The sequence below is a fragment of the Aotus nancymaae genome, unplaced genomic scaffold, assembly GCF_030222135.1.
Source record: "Aotus nancymaae isolate 86718 unplaced genomic scaffold, 86718_ANA_hifiasm-v0.15.2.pri h1tg000040l, whole genome shotgun sequence".
In the NCBI taxonomy this organism is placed as follows: Eukaryota; Metazoa; Chordata; class Mammalia; order Primates; family Aotidae; genus Aotus; species Aotus nancymaae.
The window spans coordinates 16,608,000-16,631,340 of record NW_026988454.1 but is presented as its reverse complement, the minus strand read 5'-3'; the positions used below and the strand labels follow the sequence as shown (position 1 = coordinate 16,631,340).

The 23,341-nt window shown below is 43.9% G+C and overlaps 1 protein-coding gene and 1 pseudogene across 1 annotated transcript in view; one reads left to right on the top strand and one right to left on the bottom strand.

The window, feature by feature from the left end:
• Positions 1 to 23,341, top strand: part of AKAP12 (A-kinase anchoring protein 12) — a 117,847-nt gene that overhangs the window by 39,548 nt on the left and 54,958 nt on the right. The gene's annotated exons all lie outside the window — the stretch shown is intronic.
• On the bottom strand, positions 1,223 to 1,323 carry LOC135268535 (U6 spliceosomal RNA; annotated as a pseudogene).

Sequence of the window (23,341 nt, the reverse complement as noted above, 5' to 3'; positions counted from 1 at the left end):
ATTTTTTTTTTTTTTTTTTTTTTTGAGACAGAGTCTCGCTCTGTTACCCAGGCTGGTGTGCACTGGCATGATCTCAGCTCACTGCAACCTCTGCCTCCCAGGTTCAAGCGAGTTTCCTGCTTCAGCCTCCTGGAGTAGCTGGAACTATAGATGCATGCCACCATGCTCAGCTAATTTTTGTATTTTTAGTAGAGACGGGGTTTCGCCATGTTGGCCAGGCTGGTCTCGAACTGTTGACCTCAGGTGATCTGCCCGCCTTGGCCTGACAAAGTTCTGGGATTACAGGTATGAGCTACCTGACCCAGCTGTCTCTTTCTTTTAAAATAAACATTTAACACAATTCATTGAGACAGTTGTCTCCGTCCTGTTTCTATTATTTAAATACCTCAATGAGTGGCGACATGCACCTGTAGTCCTAGCTACTGTGGGGAGGCTGAAGTGAGAGGACTGCGTGAGCCTAGGGGGTCAAGGCTGGAGTGAGCTAATGATTGCATCGGGCCACTGAACTCCATCCTGGATGATGGAGTGAGGCCAGTCTCTTTAAAAAAGTAAATAAATAAGCAAGTGAAAGCAAACTTGAAACATTTTTAAATAAAAAAAAAAAAATTTAAGCATGGAAGTTGTATATTGTCATTGTGCAAATGCCACCACATAAGAAAAAAAGTTCCTTCATTCCCTCTTGTTATTTGTCTTCTGAGATTTTTCTTATATACACACACAAACATATCCTCTCTGGTGTTTGTTTTTTTAAAAAAATATGCATATAGATAATACTGTTGTGCAACTTGCCCTTTTCACCCAATAGGAAATCATAAGCACCTTTTGGTTCAGTATACACAGACCTGGCTCACTGCTTAATGGCTACCTGTTAAGTGACATGGATATACTCTGATTTATTTAACCAGTCTCTTTACTGATTGACATTTAAGTTGATTCTGATGGTTTCCTATTACAAGTAATGCTGAAATGAACATCTTTTCATATATAATATAAATATAACTTTCATATGTAAAATGAAATTTATGTATAATATACATATTCATTTATACTCGTGCAAATATTTCTATAGGCGTAATTCCTGACTGAAAGGGAATACCCCACCCTTTTACCCTTTTCTATATGATAAATTTGACACATTTACTTGTTAACCAAAGAATGACTTAAGTATCAAAATATGCTTAATGCATTCAGCTTTCAATAGCTCACAGCACACACTGTATATAAAAATATGGAATGCTTTACAAATTTGGGTCTCATCTTTGCATAGAGGCCATGCTAATCTCTGTATCGTTTCCATTTTAGTGTCTGCCAAACCAAACGAGCGCTCTTTTTTTTTTTTTTGAGAAAGGATCTTTCTCTTGTCACCCAGGCTGGAGGGACACAATCATACCTCACTGTAACCTCTAAGTCCTGGGCTCAATCAGCCTCCCACTTCAGCACCCCAAGTAGCTGAGACTACAGTTGTGGGCTACCATGCCCAGCTCTTTTCGAAAAAGATTGTAATATTAGATCCTTTACAGACTACTCACAAGGCCCCATTTTGGCAATCATATTTCACAAACCTTTGACTTTTGACTGAGTTGCAGTTAGCTTGAAAGACTCCCATTTTGCTTTCACTTAGAGAATTACCATTCCTTGTGTGTGATTATAAAGATAAATGACCGTTATCAAGGCCATGTTTTCAATTTGCCAGGGAACACATTGGCAGCTTCTTTCCATTCTGCAGGAAGTGGCTTTGTTTCTATGCTTTCCTCCCGTTATTTCCTTAGGGTAAACATCTAGGCTTCATGCAGAGTGGAAAGGGCATGTGCGTGGTGGTCAGGATGTGGATTTGAATCCCCAGTTCAGCCGCTTACATTAGATAGGTGACTTTTAACTTGTGAGCCTCCCTCTGCAAACTGGATAGAAGATTGCTAAAGAACATGTGTTTACAAGTTGTGCTCATCTTGATGCTACTGAGAACAAATAAGTGTTGAGATTTGGCCACGTCAGCGATATTGGTAGTGTTACTTTGACAGGTGAAGGATGGTGTTTTAAATTTGCTTTGACTTTTGCATTTCTGTAATTTAGGGGAAGAGATAACCATAATTCTGTAAGTCTATTCATTGATTTGCTAATTTAATTTCAGGTTATGAGCAGATTTATTGCCCACTTTATCTTTGCGGGCTTCCTATATGCTTCAAATCTCATGGTTGATATTTTGACATTTGCAAGAAGTTATCCTGCATGTAGGGAATAGCTTTCTAGGTAAAGCTCCCAAATCCTAACTCAACCCATTGTATCTTGATGATGCTATATAGAATTTTAAGACTTGGAATTGGGGCATTCTATGTGAGGTTAGGACCCAATTTCCTGTGGGTTCATTCTTTTCTCCACACACATTTGTTTTATTGTTTATTGAGACAAGGTCTTGCTCTGGTCGCCCAGGCTGGAGTGCAGTGGTGCTCACTACAGCCTCAACTTCCGGGGCTCAGGTGATCTTCCCACCTCAGCCTTCTGAGTAACTAGGAATACAGGCCTACACTATACCCTCCCTTCCCCAACACCCGGCTAATTTTAAATTTTGTTGTAGGGGTGAGGTCTCCCTGTGTTACCCAAGCTGATCAAACACCTGGCCTCCGGAGATCCTCCCACCCTGGCCTCCCAAAGCAAATGCAGTCTGGCACGATCTCCCATGTCAGAATGTGTGACGCCGGAGTGGTCTGTCCTCTCCTCTTGTTCCCACTCTCAGCTACCCATACATTTTTTTTTTTCTGAGATGGAGTCTTGCTCTGTTGCCAAGGCTGCATTGCAGTGGCACGATTTTGGCTCACTGCAACCTCCGCCTCCCGGGTTTAAGTGATTCTCCTGCCTCAGCCTCCGGAGTAGCTGGGACTACAGGCACGTGCCACCATGCCTGGCTAATTTTTGTATTTTTCATGGAGACGAGGTTTTGCCATGTTGGCCAAGCTGGTCTCGATCTCCTGACCTCAGGTGACTCACCCACCTCGGCCTCCCAAAGTACTGGGATTACAGGCATGAGCCACCATTCCCAGCCTGCCCATACATTTTAAGGGACTTCCAGCTCACACATGGGAGTTTTCCAGCCCACATATCCAACCTTCACCAAAACAAATGCCCTTTAACCCTTTGGTCTAGAGGTGCCCAGGGAAGAGGCTTGCATAAGCCCTGAGAACTCCAAATCTTGGGCCCCCAGGACAGATGGGATATTAATTTTGGAAGGTTCGCCCTTTTGGTTGCTGTGGGGGAAGGATGTAGCCGGAGGAGGGCCAGAATGGGGTTCTCCAAAGTGGGTGGCTCTGCCTGGGTCTCATGACATCACTGCTTCTAGGGATTCTTCAAAGCAATTGTTTATTCTCTGATTCATCTTGTCTACTGATTTAATAACGTTTTCTCTGCTGTCTGCCTATCAGGTTATTCATTTCTGATTACTGTCAAGGTTCAGGCTGGTCAAACTTGAAATCATTAATTATATAAAGTGTATTATGTGTAAAGTGCTAGGTTTGTAAGCAAGTTTCTGTCTTCATCTTCGTGGAGTTTAGACTTTTTTTTTTGGTCTAGCTCTTGCTAATTTCCCACAGCATAGTCTGCACTCATGTTGTGAAAAAATTTAGATGACTGTTGAAGAACTTTCAGGATTTCTTTCTTACGTCTCAGCCCAGGACTGAGCCTTTATGAAAGAGGGTAGCAGGAGATTTTAGAAAAGTGGAGGCCCTTGTATAAGGAGGCTGGGCTCCATTTAATGACGGCGAGGAGGTACGCTTTAGGAACTAAAGGAGACCAGCATGACAGATTGAGCGTTAAGGCAGAACTAAACAAGAGGCACTCAGAGGCAGGGAGATCAGCTCTTAGGATACTGCATTAAATCAACCATGAATTGCTAAAGTGTGAACTAGGGCAGAAATCAAGCAATGGGTACAGACAGCATTAAAAACAAAAGAGATGATAGGACTTGAGGGAGCCTTTGCGTGAGGATGACCAAGATGCAGAAAAGCCCAGATGATCTCCAGGTTTCTAGGCTTTTCCAACTAGGATGCTAATTCTTTGCCTGAAAAAGAGTATTATCAAGCAAAGACACAGTCTCACTGTTGACCCAGAAAATGGAGGGACAGGGTAACAAAAGCAATGATTTGTTCTCTGTAATACTAATGGCTGACACTGACCGAGTGCTTACTTTGTCAGGTGCTGTCCTCAGCACTTTGTACACTTGTGATAGACACTTATAAATCCCCATTGCATCAATGAGGAAGGAGGCACCTAGAGGTGAAGGAACCTTACAAGTAGGGCCTCTTCTCAAGGCGAGGCATTCTGATCAGAGAATGCCTAAGAGAAGGAGAGACAGAAAGACAGAATTCAGTATAAAGAGAGAAAGCCCGGCTGGGCGCGGTGGCTCACGCCCGTAATCCCAGCACTTTCAGAGGCCAAGGCAGGTGGATCACCTGAGCTTGGGAGTTCAAGACCAGCCTGACCAACATGGTGAAACCCTGTCTCTACTAAAAATACAAAAATTAGCCGGGCATGGTGGCGTATGCCTGTAATCCCAGCTACTCAGGAGGCTGAGGCAGGAGAACTACTTGAACCTGGGAGGTGGAGGTTGCAGTGAGCCGAGATGGCGCCATTGCACTCCAGCCTGGGAGACAAGAGTGAGACTTGGTCTCGAAAAAAATTAAAAAAGGACAGAAAGCCCACTGTTAACAGCAATAGTCGGGTGTTTTTTGAGAACTCAGAAGCTGTCACTGACATAACCAAGCCTCAAATCCAGGAGTCATTCTTTTTCCATTGGCAAGTCCCATTGGCCTCATCTCCAGAGATATTTCACATCGACCCATCTTGACCACAGGGCCTTCCCTGGCTTCATCTTTCCCTGCACGTACACAGCAGCAGCCCTCCTTCCTCCAGCTCTGTCTCCTTCAGCTCCTTCTCTTTTGCAGGCAGATTGGTGGCTTGGGAGTTTTTAGGGTCTGTCTGTGCTTAATTTATATCTGGTAAAGCGAGCAAGTCTTAAGTATATGAGCAAGTCTTAAGTGTACATGCAAGTAATCCTCTCCCAGGTTAGGCTGGAGAACACTGCCAGCACCCCAGAAGTCTCTCTTGCATCTCCTTCTGGTTATTGCTCCCCAAGAGATAATCACATTCTGACTTCTGTCTGCACAGATCAGCGTTGGACATTGTTCGCCATGTATGCAGTGATCTTCTAAACCTGCACATTGAGTCATGCCGTTACCAGCCCTCCTGGCATCATTCCCGCATTGCACTCTGCCGTTGCCTGACATGAGATCAATTAGAACACATGACTGGGCGCGGTGGCACACACCTGTAATCCCGGCACTTTGGGAGGCCAAGGTGGGAGGATCGCTTGAGCCCAGGAGTTTGAGACCAGCCTAGGCAACATGGTGAAACTCCCATCTCTACAAAAAATACAAAAACATTAGCCGGGTGTGGCGGTGTGTGCCTGTAGTCCCTGTAACTTGTGGCTCTGAGGCAGGAGGATTGCATGAGCCTGAGAGGTCAAAACTGCAGTGAGCCATAACTGAGCTACTGCAGTCCAGCCTGGGCAAAGAGCAAGACCTTGCCTCACACAAAACCCAAACCGAAAACAAAGAGTACATGGCAGGGCCTTCTTTCTCTCTTCCCTGCCCTTGGTACTTTTTGCCTGTACAGATCCAGCTCGAAACTCAGCTTTTTATCGTACACTTTCTCCTTTTTTTTTGAGAGTCTTGCACTGTCACCCGGCTGGAGCGCAATGGCTCACTGCAACCTCCGCCTCTCGAGTTCAAGCAATTCTCCTGCTTCAGCCTCTTGAGTAGCTGGGATTACAGGTGCCCGCCACCACGCCTGGCTAATTTTTTGTATTTTTAGTAGAGACAGGGTTTCATCATGTTGGACAGGCTGGTCTCGAACTCCTGACCTCATGATCTGCCCACCTAGGCCTCGCAGAGTGCTGGGATTACAGGCAAGAGCCACTGTGCCTGGCCCACTTTATCTTATCAACAGGACTGACAGGGTCCTGTTAGTACACCCTCCCTGTTAGTACTGTGTGTCTTAGTACTTGCTGTCTTCCGTATGTGGCACTTCCTTTTGACTTGACGCATCCGGATGACATAGGAACCCATCACAGGGATTAATCAAGTGTCGAATAATGCTTGGGGACCCCGCATGGAACTGAAGCTTTTGCAAAATGATGAACATTCAGAGGCTTTGGAGAGTGAACTTGGAGGTCAACAAAGAGGATGAAATGTAAGATGTAGTATGAGCATGTGGGGTCTGGACCGGAAGATTCAGGCATTTTATCTTAGGAATAGTTCATGTGAAGAACATGATTTATGAAGCAACAGAGTGGGGAGTGTATTCAGACCAAGTAAGACTAATGCTCCATTGTAAAAACTTAATATCAAAGCAAATATATTGTCCCCTCAGTCCCCAGAAGCAATAACTGGAAACAGTTTTAGAAGACATAGTCTAACATAATTGATACAAAAACTTTTCACTCTCAAAACGATTTTTCCCACTGTCATAGGAATGGATACCAAATCATGTTTTTCTGTCTTGGCAGTGATTCACATTATTGAGTTTGCCATTGGACTATTTTTTTTCCTTGCCAGGAGGTAAACATCAAAGAACTGCATTTCACTCTGTGTGTGTGTGCATGCACGTGTGTTTGTGTGTGCACATGCGTGTGTGTCTTTTTCAAACTACTGACTACCAAGAGCTTATAATTCTCAATGGTGAGTTTGTGGAAAAGATGAAAAGGTGGTTTTTTTTTTAAAAGAAGAATAACCAGAAAGTTTGAGACAAATGAGTATTATAGCAAAGTTCTTTTTTGCAATAACTTCTCTGGTTGTAATATCTTGGGTTAGAAAAAAAAATCAATTTCATGCAAAAAAGGGGGGAGGATTATGTAAACAAAAAAATGTTTGAAGTATTACGGTCTATCATTTGGGTGAGTTGTGGAGGGGAAAGGAAGTCATTTGTACAGTTTGTCTGATGAAGAAATAAATATATTTTCCAGTTTCTAAGATAATCTGTGTATGCTGTGAATTTAAAGCACATCATTTCCTGTAAGTCAGTATTCGGTTCAAAAAGTGCAAAGGCTTTATGCTCATCTACATCTATCACATGATTATCTTCTAGAGGTGATTTTTTTTTTTTTTTTGAGGCAGAGTTTAGCTCTTGTTGCCCAGGCTGGAGTGCAGTGGGATGATCTCGGCTCACTGCAACCTCTGCCTCCTGAGTTCAAGCCATTCTCCTGCCTCAGCCTCCTGAGTAGCAAGGATTACAGGTGTATGCCACCACCCTCGGCTAGTTTTTTGTATTTTTAGTAGAGATAGTGTTTCACCATATTAGCCATGATGGTCTCGATCTCCTGACCTTGTGATCCGCTTGCCTCAGCCTCCCAATATAATTTTTTTTTTTTTTGAGACAGAGTTTCACTCTTGTTGACTAGGCTGGAGTGCAATGGCACAATCTCGGCTCGCTGCAACCTCTGCCTCCTGAGTTCAAGTGATTCCCCTGCCTCAGCCTCCCAAGTAGCTGGGATTACAGGGGTGCCACCGCGTCTGGCTAACTTTTTTGTGTGTTTTTAGTAGTATTCTGATTATTTTTGTATTTTTGTATATTTAGTTTCTCCGTGTTGGCCAGGCTGGTCTCAAACTCCTCACCTCAGGTGATCTGCCCGCTTCGGCCTCCCAAAGTTCTGGGATTACAGGCATGAGCCACTGCACCTGGCCCTGGAGGTGATAATTTTCTTGAAAGATTAAGGCAACAGTAATTTTGAGAGTGAGTCACTGATGGGACACTTGTTTAGGGAAAGCCCTTTTTCCTGCAGAAACAAACTTGCTTTAGTAATAGCATCAGGCTGAACGTGCTTTGTTCACATTTCAAGTAAAGCAGGTAGGAAGGCTGGCACCTGTCTGCTCCATCTCTGTGCTCTTACTATACAAATATGTTCTACTTTGCTTGCTGTCAATGTTCAAGATCCATAACAGCAGGGAGGGGGCATTTCCCAGAAGCCCACACGGCTTCATGAGGAAGCGCCACCCCTCGCTGGATGGGGTGTTGGCTTGCATTCTTAGGAAACAAAACAAAACGAAGAAACTCTCCCTTTCTAGTCACTCAGATGTGAGTATTGGAGACTGTTTCATTAGCTGTTACAGTCTAGACTTCTTGAAATCATTTAGTTTGCTTATGGATCTTGAACCAAGTGGTTAAGGAATGAATCCTTTCCACTGGGGTGTCTGTCGTTATTTATTTAAGCACATGTGGACTCAACAAGCCACTTTGTACTCTGTCTCCAGGTGTCCAAGCGGAGTGACTCGCCCCTCATGACTGAGTCCTGAATGTGATCTGAGTTAGAGAAGGTCAGAGCTCAAGGGAGTTCAGGTCTTTTACAGAACAAAACAAACAGTGGAGAACCAAAGCTACCGCTGTTGACTTGACCAGGGTCCCACAGTTGTTGGGCTGGCAGCGATGGGAGTAAATATATTTTCTTTTCTTATTTTGATTTCATTTTATTTTTTTGAGATGGGGTCTTGCTCTGTCGCCCAGGCTGGAGTACAGTGGCACGACCACAGCTCACTGCAGCCTCAGTATCCTTGGGCTCAGGTGATCCTCCCATTTCAGCCTCCTGAGTAGCTGGGACTACAGACATGAGTCAGCACACCCAGCTAATTTTTGCATTTTTTTGTAGAGATGAGATTTCGCCATGTTGCTCAGGCTGGTCTCTAACACCTGGACTGAAGTGGTCTGCCCACCTTGGCCTTGGAAAGTGCTAGGATTACAGGTGTGAGCCACTTGTAATGAGGAACACTTACACTGTTGGTGGGAGTGTAAATTAGTTCAACCATTGTGCAAGACAGCGTGGTAATTCCTCAAGGATCTAGAACCAGAAATACCATTTGACCCAGCAATCCCATTACTTGGCATATACCCAAAGGATTATAAAGGATTATAAATCATTGATAAAGGCACAGGCACACATATATTTATTGCAGCACTATTCACAATAGCAAAGACTTGGAACCAACCCAAATGCCCATCAATGATAGACTGGACAAAGAAAATGTGGCACATATACACCATGGAATACTATGCACCCATGTTTATGTCCTTTGCAGGGACATGGATAAAGCTAGAAACCATCATTCTCAGCAAACTAACACAGGAACAGAAAACCAAATTCCGCATGTTCTCACTCATAAGTGGGAGTTGAAAAATGAGAACACATGGACACAGGGAGGGGAACATCACACACTGGGACCTGTTGGGGCTAGGGGGCTAGGGGAGGGACAGCATTAGGAGAAATACCTAATGTAGATGACAGATTGATGGTTGTAGCAAACCACCATGGCACATTATACCTATGTAATAAACCTGCACGTTCTACACATGTATCCCAGAACTTAAAATATATTTTAAAAAAAAAAAAAAGAATAATTATGACTGGGCGCAGTGGCTCATGCCTATAATCACAGTGCTTTGGAAAGCCAAGGTGGATGGATCACTTGGGATCAAGAGTTCAAGACCATCTGGGACAACATATTGAAACCCCGACTCTACGAAAAATACAAAAAAATTAGCCAGGCATGGTGGCAGATGCCTGTAATTCCAGCTACTCGGGAGGCTGAAGCAGGAGAATAGCCTGAACCCTGGAGGAGGAGGCTGCAGTGAGCTGAGATGGCACCACTGCACTCCAGCCTGGGTGACAGAGCAAGACATTGGCTGAAAAAAAAAAAAAAAGGAAAAAAAAGTCATAAGCACAATTTTTCTGTGTGCATGTGTTGTTATAAGCACATTGTTTAAATGGACTTTCCAAACAATAGGTGCTAAAATAAAGTTGTTAGAATTATAGTGAAGGATTACAGAGAGCCCCTGAAGTATTTAATTCATATTTTGTGGGATTTGGGTACATCTGAATTGCCTCTCACTCTTCCCACTTCCACCCTACCCCCATTCAGAACTCAAAACTCATGCTTTTGGAGGACAGAATGAATTTCTCCCAAATTAATGTCTTCTGCCTCCTAAATCAGGACAACATTTTTCAAGTGTGCTTATGTGGGGAACGAGGCCTGGTCTGTGTCCCACTGTGTTACTGAAGAAGCTAAAAATTAAGGGATTAATGGCATCGCTAGATGCTCTCTATAACAGCTGACAGCTCTAAAAGCAATTTTGACAGCTATAACTTATGATTTATAAATTAGGTTAATGGATTCCTATTATAATGGCAAATGCATTTGTATAAGATCATTTATTCAAGCCATAATCAGTACATACTGCAAGTGCTTTCTCCTCAGACTTGTGTTTTTCTTCTGGAGGATTTTTGTTTTTAGCAGACATTGTAGGACAAAGGTTTTTCTTTTCCTAATTTGTAACAAATCCCAAATCACCAGAATTGTTGAAAACATGCTGTGAGAGATGAATGTCACTACCCTTTTCCAATAGAACCAACAGCAGCCAGCCCTTAGTACAGACAGGGAGATATAAGCTGATATTCTCCACCCCTCATGTTGAGAGAGATGGTTATGCAGCTTCCAGGTCCTCTGCAAATTCACCATCCTTGGCTTGACCGTGAATGTATTTTTAATTAGGCACTGATTTTTGGAGCATTTGGTTATGTAGTAGTGAATATTCTGGACAGCCTGTATGTCTCAGAAGCAGAAGTATGAGAAAATAGATTCGGTAGCAAACCAACCAAACAAAAAAGCCAAAAGCCAAAAACCCACCTTGTGGTTGATGTGGTTTCCACAGGCTTTTGCCTCGTACATTTTCACCTCTTAAGAAACTCTCCCTTTTTTTTCTCAGTAGAGGAAGGTCTTGATAAGAAGGTTGCAAGATGTGCAATGTAACTGTTTTATTGAGTAGTTTTGTGAAACCAGGAAAATAAGAAAGAGAAGAAACTTGCACGGTTACTTGTCTTTCTTAGAATGTCTTGATCAATACAGTCTAGACTGGCCTGTAAGACAAAGGAAGCACAGAGCTTTTGAATAGAGATACTATCGCCAGGTTAACTTTGTAAAGGGAGGATGGTGGGCTTTCCCAGATGCCACTTTCCCTTGCTAGGTTTTAACTTGACTCTTAGCTTGGCTCTTAGCTCATTTAAAGCAAAGGCTGAGAGTTGCTTACCTTGCAAATCCTTCCGTTGTGGAACTTGGATTGTAATTCTTTCCTCTGTGAGTAACATGATGACTAGCATGGTTATGGCGTCAGTTTTGCTTTTGTTTTAATTCACTTTTATTTGTTCAGAAGGTAAAGCATTGGATGGGAAGAGGGATCTGCACAAGACGAGTTGGGAGCTTCCTGTTGAGACTGGAGAAACGTGTGGACTAACACAAATCCGTTCTTAGAATGGTCATCATTTCTTTATGGGACACATTATTCTGGCACCTATTGATGCCTATAGGGACTAGTATTGTCAGATTCCTTCTCCACTGAATTTAGGTGGCCTGATCAGGGCCATCTTGGAGGATAGGAAAACTGGGTAGTGTCTGGAAAGTCCAACATCTTCGCTGCACACCATACAGGGAGGGTGGGTGGAGGGTCCCACGGTGGCATCAGTTGACTGGGCCAGACAGAATGGAGAAGAAGCATTCACTGTCATCTCATTCTCCCAGCACATCCCTCACCCAGCTACAATCGATCTCCACTTAGAGACATCCAGGCCATTGGGTGTTCCCCCAAAAAGCCTCAAGCCAGGCAGATTGGCCCCTGGCTGTGAGGCCCTGAAGTTCAGTTAGGATTCCTCGAACACTTTTTCTCTCACATGCCAGCTTCCTCGCCCATTCCCCTCATTGATGGTTCCCAGCCTTCACCAGATTTTTTTTTTTTTTTTTTGATATGGAGTTTTGCTCTTGTTGCCTAGGCTGGAGTGCAATGGCACGATCTCAGGTCACTGCAACCTCTGCCTCCCAAGTTTAAGCAATTCTCCTACCTCAGCCTCCTGAGTAGCCGGGATTACCAGGCATGAGTCACCACACCCGGCTAATTTCATGTTTTTAGTAGAGATGGGGTTTCTCCATGTTGCTCAGACTGGTCTCAAACTCCCGACTTCAGGTGATCCACCCTCCTCAGCCTCCCAAAGTGCTGGGATTACAGGCATGAGCCACCTCGCCCAGCCCAGATTCTTGTTTTGCCTCTCACCCTCAGCCCCCATCAAATCCCCTCCTCTTCCTCGGAATTTAGTCCTTCTAGGTTCCCCCTGTAACCTTACCTGCATAGAAACTCCCCCTCTCTCACATACATGGAGCTGCTTTCTGATTTGCTTTCCTTTTGAGAGCTCATCTCCAGTTGCTGCAGATCACCTAATACAGTGTCCCCTTCACCACCTGTCAGCTTCCCTTGGTCAGTATCATGCCTCTGAGACAGTAGCTGCCCATTGGAATCACCTGGGGGAGCCTTAGAAATTACTAATATGGGGCCGGGCATGGTGGCTCAAGCCTGTAAACCTAGCACTTTGGGAGGTCGAGGCGGGCGGATCATGAGGTCAGGAGTTTGAGACCAGCCTGGCCAACATGGTGAAACCCCATCTCTGCTAAAAATACAAAAATTAGCTGGGCGTGGTGGCACACACCTGTAATCCCAGCTACTCAGGAGGCTGAGGCAGGAGAATTGTTTGAAGCCAAGAGGCAGAGGTTGCAATGAGCCGAGATTGTGCCACTGCACTCCAGCCTAGGCAACAGAATGAAACTCCATCTCAAAAAAAAAAAGAAAAAAGAAATTACTAATATGTGGGTTCCTTTCCCAGAGATTCTGACTTAATTGGGTTAGGATATAACCACAGCAACAGCCCCACAAAAGTATTACCCCTCATTCTACAGGTGAAGAAACTGAGGCTCAGAGGATAAGAAATTTGCCCACATGTTTCACAGCTAATGAGTGGCTCAGCTGAGATTTCCTCCTGTGGGTGGGCTTGCAAATCATGCTCTTTCTGTTGACTGTCCTGGGCTATGCTGGATCCAGAGAAGCCAGGCAGCATCAGTACCAGCTAAGGAGGGGTCTTGCTGTTGCCTGCCCCTTGGGGATCAGTGGGCCTAGGCGAGGTCCTTGTTTTCCTCCGGGCAGACTGATAAACACTGGCCATACTCAAGCAGCAGCAGGGTTGGATTCGCGTCACTTACTTTGGTATGCAGCAGGCCGCTTGTACACTGTGGCGCACAGAGCTAAGCACACACGTCAGAGAAACCCATTTCCATTTATCATTTTAATTTTACTATTAAACATCCACAGACCCTAAATGGATTCTCCACAGTGACATCTGCAAGTCCATTATCAGAGCTAAATGTTTAATGTCTTTATTAAGTAACGACGGATGCCACAGTGTATAGGAAACTTTCTTGAGTTTTCTTCACATATAAGGAGGCATTTCTCGAAGTCCCTCGGGATGGCTTAACATAGCTCACCCCAGCCAGCTGACTTGCGGCCTCTTCGCCTTCCTTCCTTGTGCAGTGCCTTATATCTTAACGCTGCAGCCAGCAGAGGTTCTGGCAGTGGAACCCTCTGTCCAGCAAGCTTCGGAAAGGAGCCGGTGAGGCAGAGACATTTCCATTGAAAAGCAGTTTAGAATTCAGTCTCCATCTACTCATTCCTGTAGATGCTCTTTAGCAGACACAGGACAGTTGTTTGTGGATTTGAAATTTGCTGCTTTTTCATTCTGTATCTTACATTTTCAGTGATTATGCTACAAATATTTGGAGTTGAACTTAATAGGATAACAACTGTTGATTCTCCACTAAATCACATTATCTTAGGGCATCTTTGCAAATCAAGTGCATTCTATTGAAAATGAGACAAGCGATTTTGCTGGTTCTTTTTCTCTTTCAATCAAATGGAGCATGGACTTAGAACTGAAGTTGCATGGGGTGGTGAATACATTCTAACTGGGTTTTTCCTTAAAAATCATCAATCACTTTAAGCAATATGGTTCAAAGGCAGTATAGCCACTAAGTCTGCAGGCAGTGTGTAGTACAGAGGTCCCTCAGTATCTTAGGGCAATTGGTACCAGGACCCTCCCATCCCTCCCTGTTGGTACCAAAATACAAGGATGCTCAAGTCCCACAGTTTGCCCTCTGGATCCATGGGTTCCCCATCCTCAGATTCACCCAACCGAGGATTGAAAAGACAGTATTTGCAGGATGGGGAACTGCAGATGTGGCGGGCTGACTGTATTTCACTTCGACAGTGGTCTCAACTATCCTCCTCATTGAATGGTAATATGGTGCCTGTTTTGGCGAAGTTTGGAGTAGACTTCTGTTTCCATCTCCCTGTGTTGCAGCTGTCAGCACGATGAAGAACCCTCGAGAGGTGCTGATGTGTGCTCCCTAGGGCTGATCAACACAAACCAAACGAGCATCTCTTCTTAGAATGGGAAAAGAGCTTTTTTTTTTTTTTTTTTGAGATGGAGTCTCGCTCTGTTGCTTAGGCTGGAGTGCAATGGCGCAATCTCAGCTCACTGCAAGCTCCGCCTCCCATGTTCAAGTGATTCTCCTGCCTCAGCCTCCCGAGTACCTGGGATGACAGGCACCCACCACCACACCCGGCTAATTTTTTTAATTTTTAGTAGAGATGGGATTTCACCATTTTGGCCAGGATGGTCTTGATCTCTTGACCTCATGATCCTCCTGCCTCAGTTTCCCAAAGTGCTGGGATTACAGGCCTGAGCCACTGCACCCGGCCAAGAAGAGCTTTCAGTGAGACCTTCTGGTGTCTTCCTCTTGCCTGTCTCTGCCTTTTCCCCCTTAAACAGGTGACAGTTGTGCAGAGTTTAGGCACTACATATTTTTCATACCTGACTGCCTTCGTGGTGAAGTTTCTGATACTCCTGTCTTAGGGACACACCTTTGATTAGAAGAAGTACTCTTAGCCTCTAAAATTTTTTGAACTTTAAAATCAAGACTTTACTTAGAATAACACTGGTTTCCTCCTCTGTCAAAATTGTTTATCTCTTGGACTCAGAAACTATTTAGCCTTTCTGTGGCACACAGTGGATTTCAAAACATTTGGTATTATCAGATTTCTAAGCAAGGATGTGATGTAATTATTTTACTAACAAATGAGGATTCCTTTGCGAGAAGCAGCCACTTAATGTGAGAGTAATTACTTGAATATGAAGTGGTGTGTAGGAATTAAGTGAGAGCTGAGATCTTGACTTCCACGTGTCCTATAGATAAAATCTAATATGAATTTGCTGGTGCAGGGCCTCAGAAAAAACTAGTCGTGAGAACTGCCAGAACTGTCAGAAATGTGCTTTGAGGTGATTTACTTTCATTATTCTAACTCTTCACAATAACATTTTGCTTATTTTGCAATTGGAATCTGTGGAGGTCCAACAAGTCAAGATGGTAATTAATTTGCCCAGGACAGCTGGTAGGTGCAGCAGCTCAGAGCAGCGGGTGGTGGGGAACTTGTCTTAGACATTCACGATGCAGGTCATGATGCTAGAACATAAAGCTCTGGCTCCAGGGGTCTGTATTCTGTGCTGTGTAACTTGACATGATCTGGGACCCAAAGTCAAATAACTAATCAAGAGAAGTCAGGTGCTTTTTTGTTAAACACGGAACTCCAGCATTCCTTTGAAGCTTAAGGAGAGAGTAAGTAATGTGGGATTGGGCTTGTTCCCTGTCCTTAACACAAGAATCCCTGGAATTGCTGGATTACATAGTCTCCTTCCCCGAGTGGACACCCCGTGCAACCATGGCTCACTTGTCTAAGATCTGTGTTAGATAGATTGTATCGGGGATTCAGCATATTTAAGTAGAGATGCATTTTCTTGGTTTAAGGTGACTTAGGGGAAAGAAAGAATACAATTATCCAGGTTCAGCTCTTGGAATTCTTTTCTGGTTCTATGAGGCTGTGAGTAGTGGTTCTTAACCAGGAATGTTATCACCACCACCCCAGGGGAGGTACACATTTCTTGGTGCAGGGGCAGTGTGGGGGGCACCAGGGATACCCCATGTCCTATAATTACTGTCCACAGTGTTCACACAGAGGAAGATACTGGTTGTGTGAAAGACTTGGTCTCGGATTCACAGGATTTTCTTCCAGTTGGATTTAATGAGCTTCTCTCTGTCCTAAGACCCAAATGCATTACAAGGTAGGCATTCCACAGAACGGAATTCTGCCAGGCCATTTTCATGCAGTGAATCGATGTCATTGGTAGGTGGTGCTTTTTATTGCCCCCATCTCCAGCAGAGATCTTATAAATTCCCTTTGCCTGAAATCAGCAGGGTTGATCTCCCACCTAACCAGATTTAGAGTGCTTTGTTTTCTTTCACATACTTTCCCAGAGAGCTCGGGAGTTTTAATACTTTTAAAAACAACTATAACTTTTTAAAGTTGGGGAATACTTGACTGAAGTGTTGTGTGTTAAAACATACTGCATGTATCCATGGTGTCTTTAGTTATGGGGAATGTCAGAAGATGTGACTCAGAGGGTTCCATGAGCAGCTCATCTTAGAAAATGGAGTGATTTCCTCCTCAGAGGTTCAGAATGGAGTCTTTACATTCTCAGTAAATCTGCTTAACTCTGTCTAGATCAGAGTTCCCAAGCTAACCTGGAGCACAGAACACTTCTGAGATAATGGCTGATATGTTGGTGTTGATACACCCAGTATACTCACGCTCTCAGATACCAGTTCGATAAATGCCAATCTTCGAGATTTCAGGGGCCTAATTTGTAGACAACATTCCTTATAAAATGAGTTCACCTGTACTGGCCAGTCCTTTGGGGTTTCCACAAGCAATGTGAGATACATTATTTTCTAAGACATCCAACAATTTGAATATGAATGTTCATTGGAATTAATTTTGCATGCTGAAAGCAAACTGGTGATTTCAGTGGATCTCTCTTAGCAATCATCCTTTCTCATGTCCAAAGATGAGTTTGGGTTATTTCTCCTGAAATTATGTTAACTCATTTTCATGAATTTTACTGAAAATGATAAGAAACAGAAAAAATCTGGGATTTGTAGACAGTGGCAAGAAACTCTCTATCTGGTGTTTATACGCTTCACCAAGCACTCACGGGCCCGCAAGCTCGTGTGCTGCGCAGAAACCCTTCCGGCCACCTTCCTTAAATAGTAAGCCCTGCCATTTCAACACAAAATCAAATTAACATTGGCATTCTGAAAAATAGAATTTTTGCACTAGGATTAAATTACGTTAGTTAAACAAATGTGACAGCGTTAACAAAGCTGGTCTAAGCCAATCAGGTATTGAAAGTGGATAAATGTCCGGTGAATAGTTCTTACTTGGCAGTTGGGGGGATGATGTGGCGTAGGCTCTAAATCCCATCTCAGAAGTAAAGACCTGCAGGATAAGTGCGGTAGGACACGTGGGGTTGACAGCTGGGCCCTGTTGTTTTCGTCCTGTGGAGCTGGAGGGAAGGGGCCAGAGGGACTCGGGGTGATGGTGGGGAGATGCTCACCCTCTTTACCGAGTCCTTCAAATACACTCAGTCGAGTGCATTAAAGTGACGTCACCAAGCAGGAAGGGGATTTTTTGGCTTATTGGTTTTGTTTGGCTGAATATATGGGTGGAAAGAAATAAGATGAAATTTAAAACCAGCAGCGGCTTTATTTAAAGATCAGCGGCTTCGTGGCATCTGCAGGTTAAGACCTGGGACCTGCTGCCACCCACAAGAGGGGCTGCTGCTCTTCCCTAAGGAAAACTGGTAGCAGGAAGAGAGCCCTGGAGGTCAGTTTCTCGGAGATAAGGGCTTCTTATTTTTAGAGATCACTACAGTCACTCCTGCCACTGGATGCATCCTGAATTTCATGTGGTTGGAGAGAACTTTTGACTCAATGCTTTGATAATACCTCTGAAACCTGATAAGCAGATCATTTTCTCTCTTTTAAAAACCCTATTAGTTAAAAGGCCTCCTCCTATTTTTCTTCTGCAGATTGCCTTAAATATTTTTTAAATTAATGGAATATAAACATATATTCCTGATTGCCTTAGCAGTGCTAACTATATATATTGAGCTAATTAAAAATCACATTGGCAGGGTGCGGTGGCTCATGCCTATAATCCCAGCACGTTGGGAGGCCAAGGTGGGCGGATCACCTGAGGTCAAGAGTTCAAGACCAGCCTGACTAACATGGCGAAACCGCGTCTCTACTAAAACTACAAAAATTAACCTGGTGTGGTGGCACATGCCTGTAATCCCAGGTACTCAGGAGGCTGAGACAAGAGAATCACTTCAGTGAGCTGAGATCGTGCCACTGCACTCCAGCCTGGGTGACAGAGTGAGACTCTGTCTTAAAAAAAAAAATTACATCATTACCAAGGGATGAAACATTTTACTATTTAAAGCATTACAGTTTTGATGGCTGAACACAGTGGCTCATGCCTGTAATCCCAGCACTTTGAGAGGCCAAGGTGGGCAGATCACTTGAGGTCAGGAGTTTGAGACCAAGCTGGCCAACATGGTGAAACCCTGTCTCTGCTAAAAATACAAAAATTAGCCGACTGTGGTGGTACACGCCTATAATCCCAGCTACTCAGGAGTCTGAGGCAGGAGAATCACTTGAACCTAGGAAGCGGAGGTTGCAGTGAGCCGAGATCATGCCCCTGCACTCCAGTCTGGGAGACAGAGTGAGACTTTGTCTCAAAATAAATAAAATAAAATAAAACAACAATCTTTTTTTTTTTGCCATTCTTTACAGAATTAACAGTAATGTTTTATATTCTTAAAGAAAACCTCTTTAAAATGACTTTAACACTGATGTTTTCATAAGGTTTATTTCTGCATCTCAAAGAACTGAGACACAGCATCTTCAGGCTGAATTTCTTGGAAAGCGTGACTGTGTAGGGGAAGGAATGGAGAGACTAAAGAATTCAGCTGGGCGCAGTGTCTAAAGCCTGTAATCCCAGCACTTTGGGAGGCTGAGGCAGGCAGATCACAAGGTCAGGGGTTTGAGACCAGCCTGACAAACATGGTGAAAGCCCGTCTCTACATAAAAATACAAAAATTAGCCAGGTGTGGTGGTGTGCACCTGTAATCCCAGCTACTTGGGAGGCTGAGGCAAGAGAATCACTTGAACCCGGGAGATGGAGGTTGCTGTGAGCTGAGAGCGTGCCAATGCACACCAGCAACAGAGCGAGACTTCGGCTCAAAAAAAAAAAAAAAGAAAGAATTCAATCCAGTTTCCTACAAAAATTAGGGCTATTGTTCATCTAAAGTTCTCATCAATCTGGATCACCAATGGAATCATCCATTTCTGCATTTAGCCTCCATCTTATTTTCAGCCTACTTCTAGAAATTTAAATATACATTGGAAAATACATTGTGTGCCTGGGTTTAAATAAAAGGGGAGATTTTTTTGGCAGTCTGGATTGCTGTTTGAAGTATTTAATTTTAGAGTGAGTACACCAATTAGAACTATAGCTATTGGCTTATATGAAATAAACCATCAGTCTTTTTTTTTTTTTTGAGATGGAGTCTCACTCCTGTCACGTGGGCTGGAGTGCAGTGGTGCAATCTCAGCTCACTGCAACCGTCACCTCCTGGGTTCAAGCGATTCTCCTTCCTCACCCTCCCGAGGAGGGATTACAGGCATGGGCTGGGATTACAGGCGTGCACCACCACTCTTGGCTAATTTTTTTGTGTGTTTTTGGTAGAGACGGGGTTTTGCCATGTTGGCTAGGCTGGTCTCGAACTCCTGACCTCAGGTGATCCTCCTGCCTCGGCCTGCCAAAGTGCTAGGATTACAGGCGTGAGCCACCGCTCCCAGACAAATCATCAGTCTTAATGATAGCTACCGAAGTTATGTTGATGGGTGGGCTCACTGATGCACACCACACAGCTCTGAGTATGTGTGTGTGTGGTGGGGGGGTGTCATTCAGAGTCTCACTTCTACAGCAGGATCACTTGCCCTCGAACCTGAGGATCTGAACCAACCAGGAACCACAGAGGAAAAAAGGCTACTGTGTCTTCTTTTCTCTTCCTGTGACCAGGTCTGTGGTTTTAAGGCCATGGCCATGTGACCGGTAGCCGTGCCCGTGTCTCGAGGTACAGCCCCAAATGAATGTGTGTCTTGGGATGTGGTGAGATGTGTCGCTTCTACCGAGCTGTGTCTAATTTGTTGGATTCCCTTGTCGTTTCACATCTAGGACTCAAACCAAATGCCGCCTTCTTTGAAACTCTCCTTAACAGAAGCATGAGGACCACGTATAAAAGGCGACCCTAGTGTGATATAACAGCTAGAAAGTCCTGGGATAGCACATCGATCTTGATTTGGTCAAATAGACCAAGGCTCATAAAATGGCTGCCAAGTGCTTTCCCGTTTAGAAAGAGAATTCCCCCGATATGATTTCATTTGAATCTCACACAATCCAAAAACAGAGTATTAGTCTCAGTTTGTAACTGGGAAAATAAGCTCAGAGGTGAAGTTTCATAGCTGAGAAGAGCTTGGACTCCAGCCAAGACCTTGTATGTGCTGCGCTATCTTCTGTTTCCCCCATACCTCCTACAGTTAAAAAAAGAAAAGAAAAGAAAAATCGCAGGCGGTTCTCCTCCATTTAGACCTTTATATAAACCACCTTTACCCGCTTGTCCTGCCCAGACCTAGAAAATCACAAAGATTAGAAGCCTTTGCTGTTTGCCAGGTGTTATTGTTGAGTGCAGAGCAGGAACACAGGTAATAACTCTTGGAGCTTTTATTTTAGAGAGGAACTCAGACATGGAACAAGTAATTCCCAAGACCGCAACTATTGAGAGCAAATAGTATAACAAAAACAGCTAAAATTTATGTTAATAGTTGACTTATTAAGAACTTAATATGTGCCTGGTGATGTTTCAAATATTCTTTGAGGTATCTAAAAATGAATTCTTGGCCGGGCAAGGTGGCTCATGCCTGTAATCCCAACACTTTGGGAAGCCAAGGTGGGTGGATCACTTAAGGTCAGGTGTTCAAGACCAGCCTGGCCAACACGGTGAAACCCTGTCTGTACTAAAAATATTAAAAAAAGAAAAAATTAGCCGGACGTGGTGGCGCTTTCCTGTAATCCCAGCGACTCAGGACGCTGAGGCAGGAGAATCACTTGAACCCGGGAGGCAGAGGTTGTAGTGAACCGAGATGGGACCACTTTTCATAGAAAAAAAAATGATTTTTTTTTTTTTTCTTTTTAAAAGTCAGTCAAGTTTAGCAGTGTGGGGTTGTATGCTAACTTTAGTAACACTGATGTTAATTTCTGATAACCCACTACCATTGGATCAGCCTAAAAATGGATTCTTAACTCCATTGTACAAAGAATGGGGAAGATATGAGGGGCTAGAAACGTGCTCAAGGTGGTGAAAGTAACTTCCTTACGGTGGAAGCAAATGTATATGTAACACATTTGTGAAATGGGTACATAATGCACAGAATACATGTGTTCTCTGTCAGGAGCCTCTAGTGGCCTGCTGTAGGACTGTCATGTGCTGGGCTCTGTCCTGGTCAATGTTTTTGATGAGTGGCTTAGCTGAGGACGTTAATATGCTAATTACATTTGGAGGTGATATAAACAGAAGAGTGAAAGCTCCAACAGTGTGGCCTGTTGGCTTAGGTGATCTTAAAATATTTATGGGCCGGGCACGGTGGCTCAGGCCTGTAATCCCAGCACTTTGGGAGGCTGAGAGGGGTGGATCATGAGATCAGGAGTTGAGACCAGCCTGGTGAACATGGTGAAACCCTGCCTCTACTAAAAATACAAAAATTAGCCGGGTGTGATAGCAGGCATCTATAATCCCAGCTACTCAGGAGGCTGAGGCAGGAGACTCGCTAGTACTCGGGAGGGGGAGGTTGCAGTGAGCCAAGACTGAGCCATTGCACTCTAGCCTGGCAGACAAGAATGAGATTGTCTCAAAAAAAAAAAAAAAAGATTTATGAACCTTGGGAAGCCAGATTCTTAACATGCTTGAATCCTAAGAAGCTAGGACTTTTAGGGTTTAATGTGTTTTCACTTTTACAATGATAAAGTGAGTAAAAAGGAAATCATGTCTCTTCTCTCAATCTCCCACTAAAAAGATAAAACCAAACAACAGCGGTGCCATAGAGGTAGCCATCATTAAGGATTCAGTACATGTTATTCCAGACTTAAAAATCATGCTTATACAAACACTGACTCCTTTTCTCTCTCCCTTTTCCTCCCCTCTCCCTCTTTGTTAGTGGGTCATTTTTGTTTGATTTGGTTTTAAACACATGAAAGAATGAAACATTCTCATCAACTTGCTTTATTTTCCCCCCTTAAACTGGGGACATCTTCACACATCAGTGTGTCTAAATCTACCTCATAGCTTTTGATGCTGTCTATTATATGAACATCTCATAATTTAACTACTCCCCTCTACCGATAGACACTTAAGGTTTTTTGCCATTACAAAGTATTTATTACTTATTTATTTTTCCTTTGTAGAGACTGGGTTTCACTTTGTTGCCCAGTGAAACTCCTGGCCTAAAGCGATCCTTCTGCCTCAGCCTCCCAAAGTGCTGGGATCATAGGCATGAGCCACCATGCCCAACCCTATTATAAGTGATTGTGTGTTGCACATCATAAATCTGTAATGCCATATGTACTAGAATGGCATGGTGCAGCTAATGGGTTTGCATATTTAAAATGTTATTCCTATTTCAAAATTGCTTCCAGGGATATTGTCTGCTGATTTATACTCTGGTTTTTGTTTTTTTCTGTTTGACTTTTTTTTGACACAGAGTCTCATTATGTAGCCCGAGATGGAGCACAGTGGTGCAATCTTGGCTCACTGCACCTTCTGTCTCCTGGATTCAAGCAATTCTCCTGCCTCAGCCTCCCGAGTAACTGGGATTACGGGCTCGAGCTACCACGCCTGGCTAATTTTTGTATTTTTTATTTAGTTGAGACGGGGTTTCCCCATGTTGGCCAGACTGGTCTCGAACTCCTGACTCCAGCCGATCCACCCACCTCAGCCTCTCAAAGTGCTGGGATTACAGGTGGGAGCCACCGCACCCAGCCTGTTTGATATTTTTGAAGATTTACTTTCAAAACACTTTCTATTAGAATGAAGGAAAAAAACACAGTGAAGAGATTTCTTTACAAGTTTTGTCATGGGGTTTAAAATTCCTTCCAGATAATCTTTTTAATTCTGATCCTTTGTGGGTGTGTCCTGGTTATGTTTACTTCTGATTCCTTCCCACGCAGGCCACTTACAGGTTTGCCTCGGTCGTACTGCCCTGGGTGGGACGAATTGCACTGTTGGAGCCTCGTCTACTGTGTGAACTGCAGGGGTGCTGGGCCACTTGCACCTCATCATCCAATGAGGATGTAGATCCGGAAGCATCACTTCTGCAGTGAAAAGAGTTGCTTTAGTGGCTTACCTCCTCTGCCCCCAGCATCC